Source organism: Gorilla gorilla, chromosome 4 (genome assembly GCF_029281585.2).
Source record: "Gorilla gorilla gorilla isolate KB3781 chromosome 4, NHGRI_mGorGor1-v2.1_pri, whole genome shotgun sequence".
NCBI classification, from domain to species: domain Eukaryota; kingdom Metazoa; phylum Chordata; class Mammalia; order Primates; family Hominidae; genus Gorilla; species Gorilla gorilla.
The window spans coordinates 107,898,469-107,906,289 of NC_073228.2; the positions used below are offsets into that span (position 1 = coordinate 107,898,469).

Below are 7,821 nucleotides of genomic sequence, written 5' to 3' on the forward strand. Positions count from 1 at the left end.
AACATTTTAAGCTTTCTTTTCCTATAATTTTCACCCTCTCTACTAAAAGCCATTTTTAGGATTCTGTCTTGTTTTATCTTATATTCTTTTTATTTCATGTAGTTGCTCTTGATCTCCATCCTCATCCTTTTTTTGCTCTACCAACTTGTAACTCTTGATACATAAAGGCCATAACTTACTGCAATTATTAGAGAATACCATATTCCAGATACTTTCTTCTGCATGTCACAATAGATCATCTCTTGAAGTATGCTGTTCCTCTAATTAATCTTCATATTGTTTTTTGTTTTTTTGTTCTTCAATACTTGCTTGGCTCCGTGGTTTTATTTTTTCTTAATACTCATATTTGAATAATGTGAGATAATGACACTGGGGTAAATATTTTTCATAGGTAAGAGTTAAAAGATTGCCTTTCTACTTATCTGGCAGGGGAGATACCAGGATCACAAAAGTGGTTTTCACAGGGTGAGGCTTATCCATTATATTCCAGATATGCTGACCCCTGTGATTTCCCCAATTGTGGGAAACTTGACTGCATAATTTGTGGTAGTGGTGGACTGCATTCATAATCTCCCACAGAGACTGTGATATCAATCTCTGATATTATGATATCACAGTTATCATAATTTATATGTCTGATATAAATTTTTAAAAGATTAAAAAAAAAATTGCTTTCGGCCCTACTGTTTATGCTTCAATAAATACTTGAAAAGAAACTTGATATGTTCAACTCCAAGGGCAATTTTAGGTTTTAAACAGACTTTATATGATTGCTTACCTCTTCTATATGCTAAACCCTGCTCAGAATTATAGAATTTTATGGAATTACATGAAAAATTAGGATTTCTAACCTTTTCCTATACTATTGTAAACCTTTATGAAAAAGTTGTCTTCAGTGAGTAAAGTGTGATGACTAAACACCCTATCATTCTTAGTTTTTACCAAATTGTTATTTAGAATTTATATCTTATCAAGGAAAATCCTGTGTGTGTGTGTGTGTGTGCATGTTGGAGGGAGGTATACACATGTGTGTGTTGGGGTTGTAGCCTGAATTTAAATACAGAACATACCCCAAGGGAGAAGAGGAATTTATGCCACAGTTCAGATTTGTATATTCTCTGAATCAGGCAACAAATGAGGGTTGAATGCATGTCTATCAATATTGTTTTCTGGATTACCTAGTGTAGTTGTATGAAGCTGAATATATTATTGCCTAATGGACTTGGGTCTCAATAGTATTTTTTTTTCCTTCAATTAAATTCCATCAGTCCTATAATTTTTTTAAGTTCCTACAAGATTTTGGCTTGTCTTTCAGCACTAAATTTCAAGTTATTGATGTTTTAAATCTTTTTTGTGTCTTCCCAGTTATTTTGTGAGGAAGTGGAAGAGGATAACAAAGGCTGTTAATGAAGCCATTAAGCCTGCTTTCCCATATGTATAATTATATGATTATATTTAAAATTATATTTATCTTCCTACTTACAACCCTACATTTTAAAAATAAAAAGTCTAGAACAATAAAAGTACATATTAGATACCTGAAAAATATCTTTGTAGAATGAATTGAAAATTCACAAAAGTCACATAGCAATGGGGCTACTGCCCACTTAAAATACTTAAATCAATCAAGAACAGTAGAATTAACTTGTCTCCGATCAGGCTTTTGCTCAAATATCAATGATAGTGTGCTTCAGGAAAACAGAAAGATGTAGTGTTAATACTAAAACAAATAATGTCAATACAATTGAAATGTGAATGACTGTGCAACATTAATTGGATTTATGTTCTATAAAATACATGAAAAATATTTGTAAAATTACATGATATTTCATAAACATAAAAGGTAACTCAAAAAGAGATGCATGTCTAACATACTCTTGGTTTCAATGATATTTTTGAATCATTTCCAATGCATGATTAATTATGGCAAAAATAAGTAAGCTTGGAGAGTAACTGAATCAGAACCTGTCTTCTAGATGTTTTGCTATCATACTTTGAATACTGAATATATATTTATATGGTTTTTGCTGCAATAACGAGATAATGAGTCACCTATTTTATTTTTTGTCTAAAATCAGCAAATAATAGACAGCCAAAATAAAGAATCCCCAAGCAACGTATTAAGGGTGTCAAGGGATCTATACTTCAGAAGTTAAACTGTAGTAAAGATTTTCCTTTACTTATTTCATATCCACCACTTAAAGATATATATGACAATACACATCTTTCCAAGTAAGGTCATTTGGAATCATATGAGTAGAATATACCTCTTCCTAAATATCTTCTTGCAAAAATTTCCAAAAAAATCATTGAAAATTTCTTTTGGAAAAGTATTGCTTAAGAAATACAGCTCCCCTGAATCCTATTTCTTCAAACAGCCTTGCCATTGTACCAGATGGAGAGAGATAACACATGTAATTTAGCAGTGTCAGGCTAACACCTCAATGTGTTCTTACAAAAATGGAAATCTTGCTCTCCCAGAAGACAGTAATGAATAACAGAAAAATTCAAAATAAGAATGATTAGGAAGCTCTTTTTATTGTAATTCTTTCTAAATTTGTATTTAAATTAAATTGCACGTTATAATATGTGTGAAATTTTATATTTAAATTATATCTACAATTTAGAGATACAGTATTTAAGGATGCACTACAGTATTCCTATGTACAGCAGCCAATTATGCTTGTTGCAATATAAAAGAATATTAACTTCTCATATATTATTGTGGCTAACAGAGTGCATTATTTTTTGACCAATGTGATATATTGTAATGGTTTCTGAGTGCCTCAAAAAGAATATTCCATCAAAAAATTTTAAATTTTTATTCATTCAAGTATGAATTAATATGTACTATATTTTATTGGCCTTTTTTGGAACAGGTATGTATTTCTGCACTTACCTGAAATTTAATGTTGGCAATAAGACATGATATTGTGGTAGAAGTTGACAATAAATATCCTCTGTAGCCAGCTGGATTTTGACACACAATTAAGGAGAATCTCACAGTGTAATTTCCACATAGATCAATAACATTAGATTTTCCACACAGTTCAGCCTCTGCTGATATAAATGAAGGCCTCATTTTAAATTAGTTCAGGTAAAATGGGATTGCTCAAGCAACATTTAGAAAAAATATCTTTCCTTAGCCAAATTGAAGCCTTCACATAAGAAAGATAAATATTTATGTATTAATTTGATCAATAGATTAAAAAGAATTATTTTCACACAGATGGCTTATTTTACAAGAAAGGATAACTTTATAACATAAACTGATAGATTGGTGGAAGTTGTTCACTGACAGCAATGTACTTGGCTAATAGATAAAGTCTAGCTTTTTTGTCACCATGAATTCATTTATACATTGAAAAATCATCTAGGGACAAGGCATGAAGAAAGGATACAATGGGCCTATTCTAACAATAGATTCGATTTCTTTATTTTTATGTCTCCATATTGTCACCAAATTCTCCTCTGAATCATATTTTATCTGTCTAAATTATACTTTTTTACTCAGATCCCACTTTATCTCCTCTATTCATTTCAGAGGCTCAGAGGGGAAAGGGGACAATTTGGTCATAAAATGGAGCCTTTTCAATTGGGCTATGTGACAATAACCTGGTATTATTGGAGGAAAAAAATGCTTCTTGTAACCATTAGTTTGCAGTCCTAGAAGACTGAGTAAAAATCAACCATCACTTTTTTTTTAATGGATATTTTGACTGGATGAAAATGTCCTTTGTTATATGGTGCAAATTCCTGAGAACAATTTGATGAACCACTTCTCATTGCACAAGTCTTGTTCTTACCAAGAAGTTAATAATATTTATTCTTATGTAAAGCAAGAATTAAGTTCCAAAAATGTCTCCAGATTTTACTAGGACTGTAAACTTCTGGAGAGCAGGAATTCTGTATGACTGGTTTTTACACTCAACAGCATCAAGCACAATACTTTGCAGGTAAATATTAGATCACTTGATATATTTCTACCTTAAAATATTAAGTAACTTTTCTACCTTAAAATATTAAGTCTATTAATTTGGACATTCATACTTTCCTTCTTGGTGGGATAATTATTCTACTGAAAAAAATTTTAAGGCAGAGAATATTATCAGTCACTTTCAAAAACAGGAAGGTTTAGGTTAAAAACAAATCTTAACAGACTGTGTCACATCATACATACATGAGACAAATGCCTTAGACTATGTGTAATGAAAGATCCTTCGAAAAAAATTTCCAATTATGTAAAATTAAATTAAAAAGTTATAGTATAAATGCAAATTAAAATATCAAATACATACAGAGTACAATATCCAGTTTTTTATTATTAGATTCTACAGACTTTTTTTAAGTTTCTGTAAAATTTTCTAAATGCTTACTCTGTACATATTTATTTCATCATGGACAAGTAACAAGGAGATCACAGGTGACACCAATCCCCTGACCACACTTTGAGAAGCACTGTACTAGATTGACTTTCTAATGTCAGTCTTCATTTTCTAGCTCTGTTACAGCCATGGTCTCCTTATTATCTAGTACAACACACACACAAATATGTGTGATATAGTATAAATATAATATAAAAATATGTGTGCTATAATATAAATATAATATTAAAATATGTCTTTATAATAGATAATAATACTTAATAACGTTGAGTGTTTAACTGCTCTAAGCACTTTACCTGCAGGAAACAGTTTTTTTTTTATTTTGGTGAAATACAACTAACATACATTTATTTACAATTTTAAGCATTTTTAAGTGTATAGTTTAGTGGAGTTAATATATTCAAAATGTTGTGCAGCCTTCATCAGTCTTCATAACTCTTTTCATATTGTAAAATTAAAAGTTTATGCTCATTTAAAAATGACTCCCAATTTCCCCCCTCCTCAACCTCTGGAAACTACTATTCTATTTTCTGCCTCCATAGTTTTGCCCACTCTAAGTACCTCACATAAGTGGAATTTGTCTTATTTGCCTGTGTGTGACCAGCTGATTTCATTTAGCATAATGTCCTCAAGTTTTATTCATGTTATATAGCATATGTCATAATTTTCTTCACTTTTAAGCTTGAGTAATATTTCATCGTATGTATCTCACATTTTGCTTATCCATTCATTTCTCAATGGACACTTAAGTTGCTTCTACATTTTAGCTGTTGTGAATACTGCTGCTATGAACATGGGTGTATAAATATCTCAAGACCTTTTTATCAGTTTTTAAAAATATATACTCAGTAGTAGTTTAGCTGGATTATATGGTAATTTTATTTTTAATTTTTGAGGAACTGTCCTACCCTTTTATTCAATAGTAGCTATACCAATTGACAATTGGCATACCTACCAACAGGGCATAAGGGTTCTCAATTCTCCAAATATTCCCTGATACTAGTTATTTTCAGGTTTTTTTTTTTTTTTAATGGGAGCCATCTTAATGGGTGTAAGGTGATATTTCATTATAGTTTTGATTTGCATTTCCCTAATGATTAGTGATGTTAAGCATCTCTTCATGTGCTTATTGGCCATTTGTATATCTTCTTTAAAAATATATATATACTCATTCCTTTGCCCATTTTTGAATTATGTTTATTTTTTGTTATTGAGTTTCAATAATTTTCTGTATAACCTAGGTATTAATCCTTTATCAGACTTAAGATTTGCAAACATTCTCTTTCATTCCACAGGTTGCTAATTCTCTCTGTTGGTAATATCTTTTGATGCTGTTGTGTCCAGAATTGATTCATTCCTGTGGGTTTTTGGTCTCACTGACTTCAAGAATAAGGCTGTGGACCCTTGTGGTGAGTGTTACACTTCTTATAGATGGTGTTTTCGGAGTTTGTTCCTTCAGATGTGTCCAGAGTTTCTTCCTTCCAGTGGGTTCATGGTCTTGCTGACTTCAGGAATGAAGCCGCAGACCTTCACAGTGAGCGTTACAGCTCTTAAGGGTGGCGTGTCCAGAGTTGTTTGTTCCTCCCGGTGGGTTCGTGGTCTTGCTGACTTCAGGAATGAAGCCGCAGACCCTCACAGTGAGTGTTACAGCTCATAAAGGTAGTGTGGACACAAAGAGTGAGCTTCAGCAAGACTTACTGTGAAGAGCAAAAGAACAAAGCTTCCACAGCATAGAAGGACAGCCCAGCTGGTTCCCGCTGCTGGCTCAGGTGGCCAGTTATTATTCCCTTATTTGGCCCTACCCACATCCTGCTGATTGGTCCATTTTACAGAGTACTGATTGGTCCATTTTACAGAGTGCTGATTGGTGCATTTACAATCCTTTAGCTAGACACAGAGTGCTGATTGCTGCATTCTTACAGAGTGCTGATTGGTGCATTTACAATCCTTTAGCTAGATACAGAACGCTGATTGCTGCGTTTTTTACAGAGTGCTGATTGGTGCATTTACAATCCTTTAGCTAGACACAGAGTGCTGATTGGTGTGTTTTTACAGAGTGCTGATTGGTGCATTTACAATCCTTTAGGTAGACACAGAGTGCTGATTGGTGCGTTTATAATCCTCTAGCTAGACAGAAAAGTTTTCCAAGTCCCCACCTGACCCAGAAGCCCCGCTGGCTTCACCTCTCACTGTTATACTTTGGACATTTGTCCCCCAAAATCTCATGTTGAAATGTAACCCCTAATGTTGGAAATGAGGCCAGACTGGATGTGGCTGGGCCATGGGGATCTATCCGTCATGAAAGACTTAGTGCCCTCTCCATAGTAATGAGTGAGTTTCCACTCTATAAGTTCATGTAAGAGCTGATTGTTTAAAAGAACCTGGCATCTCCCTTTTGCTCCCTCTCTCTTGCCATGTGATGTGCCTGCTCCCCATTTGCCTTCTGCCACGATTGAAAGTTTCTTGAGGCCTCACTAGAAGCAAATGCTGGTGCCATACTTCTTGTACAGCCTGCAAAACTGTGAGTGAAATAAACCTCTCATCTTTATAAATTTCCCAGCCTCAGCTATTTCTTCATAACAACATAAAACAGATTAACACAGATGAACAATTTTTAAAAATTTTATAAGAAAAAATTTGTCTCTTTTTTCTTGTATTATCTGTGCCTTCGGTATCATATCTAAGAAAGCACTGACAAATCTAATGTAGTAAATCTTTTGCCCTATATTTTCTAGTAAGTTTTTTTTTAGTTTTAGGTCTTACGTATATACTTTTGATCTATTTTGAGTTAATTCTTGTATATGGCTTTAGGTAAAGATCTATCTTCATTCTTTTGTATGAGCATATCTGATTTTCCCAGCACTATTTTTTGAAAAGACCGCCTTTTCCCTATTGCATGGTTGGCAACCTTGCAAAAGATTATTTGACCATATATATGAGGCTTTATTTCTGAGCTTTCTATTCTATTCCGTCTGTCTATGTGTCTGTCTCTATGCAGTACCACACTGTACTGATTACTGTGGATTTGTAGTAAGTTATAAAATCTGGAAGTATGAGTTTTCCACACTTCTTTTTCAAAATTGATTTGGATATTTGGCATCACTTGAGATTCCACTTGAATTTTAGGATTTTTTTTTTCTATTTCTACAAAAAACATCATTGAGATTTGTATAGAGATTACATTGAATCTGTAGATTGCTTTGAGTAGCACTGCTATCTTACTAATATGTCTTCTAATTCATGAACATAAAATGTGTTTTCATTTATTTCTTTGAGCAATGTTTTGTAGTTTTCATTGTGCAAGACTTTTACCTCTTTAATTGTCAAATATTTTACAGTTTTTGATGTTATTGTAAATAAAATTCTTTAATAATTTCTTTCAGATTGTTCATTGTCAGCGTATAGAAATGCAATTGATTTTCACTTGTTTGTTTTG

At 32.8% G+C, this 7,821-nt stretch overlaps 1 non-coding gene across 1 annotated transcript; it reads left to right on the forward strand.

The window, feature by feature from the left end:
* The first annotated feature begins 414 nt into the window (after nucleotides 1-414).
* LOC115934893 (U1 spliceosomal RNA) lies at nucleotides 415-576 on the forward strand. Its single transcript, XR_004070628.2, has one exon. It is a non-coding gene; the product is annotated as a U1 spliceosomal RNA (small nuclear RNA).
* Nucleotides 577-7,821: the final 7,245 nt, after the last annotated feature.